This window comes from Ornithodoros turicata, chromosome 2 (genome assembly GCF_037126465.1).
Source record: "Ornithodoros turicata isolate Travis chromosome 2, ASM3712646v1, whole genome shotgun sequence".
Lineage (NCBI taxonomy): Eukaryota > Metazoa > Arthropoda > Arachnida > Ixodida > Argasidae > Ornithodoros > Ornithodoros turicata.
Genome location: NC_088202.1, coordinates 122,375,467 through 122,378,135, shown reverse-complemented (window position 1 = coordinate 122,378,135; position 2,669 = coordinate 122,375,467). Strand labels below are relative to the sequence as shown.

The 2,669-nt window shown below is 42.2% G+C and overlaps 1 long non-coding RNA gene across 1 annotated transcript; it reads left to right on the top strand.

The window, feature by feature from the left end:
• Positions 1 to 316: 316 nt before the first annotated feature.
• Positions 317 to 1,854, top strand: LOC135384007 (uncharacterized). The gene is made up of 3 exons (XR_010420203.1): positions 317 to 407; positions 544 to 661; positions 1,648 to 1,854. It is a non-coding gene; the product is annotated as an uncharacterized LOC135384007 (long non-coding RNA).
• Positions 1,855 to 2,669: the final 815 nt, after the last annotated feature.

Here is a 2,669-nt window from a genome sequence, read left to right as displayed (position 1 = left end):
CTGTTAATTTCCACTGCAAGGATTTCGTCCACGAATGTTATCATAGGTTGCGCGCGACTCCAGAGGCAATTTGGAATCTCGGCACGAAATCGTCTGATGAAAATCGGAGGTGCCCGACGCATAACATTTTGAACGTGCCACGGAGGATCAACGCAAAAAACGAGAGCGAAAAATGGTAAGTCGAGGTTCAGATATAAAAAATAGCAAGCTTAATGAATCGATTGTGCAGCTGTCCTACTGCGCTTACTCTGATATAACCACGATTAACAACACAATATTACTATTGATAATCTAACTTCTGAATTATCACAGGTGCACGCTGAAGGCGGAAATGAAGCATGATCTGGCTTGCATCTGGTCATGAAGAAATTGCTGACACGTTAGTTGCAGTCCACCTCCACCAACAGGTATGACAATGTGATGACAATGATGATGTGACAATGTGATGTATTCATCTATGTTCAACTTTTCATGTGCACTCGCATGCAGACATCTTGACACCACTTTTAAATCTGCCCTCAAAGTTACAACCTGTGCTTTCAGGGTGGAAAACAAAGGTCGCCATTCCGATTAGCTGCTATCTCCCAGTTCAAGCACTTTTGTGTCTGGACACTGGTTCCTGTGGATGGGGTGTTACAAGCTTCACTGTCTGATATAGAAGGTACGTTACATTAGTTCAGTTAATTTGTCTTTTGCACATTTTTGTTACTGTTAGCTGGATTACTGTTGGACATACAATCCTTTGACACACCGAAGCTGATGTCGCCTCTGATAACGTTTTAGAATTTTCAGTGTCAGCAACGTTCATTGAGGAAGGTGCCTTTACTATCTGTGAATCTTCAACTGAAGAATAGTCCAGAATTCATGTTAACATTGGCTACTCTTATTAATACACTGTCTGTTTTCTGAGAGCTAAGAAAAATGGAAACTATTTATTTGTCACAGCTTCGCACTGGATACTGGTGTGGTACTGGCTTGACATGTAAGCTAAAATACCTGGATTCTACAATAATTGTGTTCAACTTGGTGCATTACTGGGCAGTGCCACATTCACTACATTTTTAGTGGGTCCAGTGCACAAATATGTGTGCATACTGCATACATACATACTGTTCGATAGGCAAAAATACCTGAGCAGTGCTGTGTAGTCTTTTTACCCATACTCTTACTGCAAAGTCACTGTACGTAGAACAGCAATGTGCAGGTATGCTGCGATAGAGATTCACAACAGAAAGAAGACTGTTGAGAGCATCTAAATTTTAATGAGACGAGACTTTCGTGCACAAGGCTGCTCTTGTTAGTGTCTAACATGAAGTTACAAAATCCCAGAATATATAAAACATGTTGTAATGTAGAGAGCGAGCGGTGGTACAGACATAAAGATAATTATATAATCATATATAATAAAATAAAAAGGGGGTACAACTCCCCCCTCAACTCAACTCGACAACTCAATAACTCTACTTATTCTCTACCTTACAACATGTCATATATTCTGGAATTTTGTAACTTGATGTTAGACATCAAGAAGTACAGCCTTCTGTGCAAAAGTATTCTTTCTGTTGTGCACAATCATTATACAGTAAATGCGACTATCCATTTCTTGTCATTAAATGCTTTTCCTTTCTTTCTTTCTTTTTTTCTGAGTGATGAGCATCCATAAGGACACATGCCAGAAAGGGAGTCTCTTTGGGATGACAAACCCTCATCACCTCATGAGGATACAATGGTTGACGAATGGTTCTCAAGCACATTGAAACTTCCAACAAATAATTCATGAAAAAGCCAGTCAGTGCTAGCACCAGGAATTGAACGTGGACCGTCCTGCTACCAGTCAGAGATGTTCAGTGGCGTAGCCACGGGGGGGCTACAGCCCCCCCTACCTGCCACGGACCGACCCACACAAATCGTGCAAATCCGAGAACATAATATATGGGGGGGGGGGGGGACCAGTGTGACTATCGCGAAAGTTCTTGCAGTTCATGTCGTCTATCTAAGAAGCACTCTTGAATGGTTTTCAAAATATGAGCTTTTCAAAATACTTCCAATCTCGTGACACCACTTCATGGGTCATGACAGCCTATACATGGAATCGTACTGTGAACGTCTAAATCAACTATTTTCGTTCCCTTTTTTAATCCTCAGTTTGCAGTGTGCACAAGTATGTGTGTGTTGTCGACACAGGATCAGCGGGGGGGGGGGAGTTCTCGTATCGAGCCCCCCCTACCTTTGAGGTCTGGCTACGCCGCTGGAGATGTTACATTTCAGGCGCTCATTGACTTTTGGTGAATTACTTGTTGACTTTGTCCCAAGGTGGAGCTCGCTACAGCTCATTTGCTATCTGTTAATGTTGTGGCGTGTGTTGCGTTTTTCTCTTTGTGTGTTCCAGACTCAGAACGGTTAATTTGGATCAGGTCAGGTACGTTTCATTTAGACATGGCAAACATAAAGTGGTGTTTCTCAACACAACTTAGCAGTGGTCTTCATGCATTACTGCTACATCCATTAAGAGTGAATAGAAACCTGCACATTATCCATGATGTAAAACCCCAAGACTAGGGAACACGAAGGGACAGACACAAACATGTCCCTTTGTGTTCCCTAGTCTCGGGGGTTTTACATATGCATCATCTTCACCAGCTCGCTTGCTTGCAGCCATTTTTTCTGCA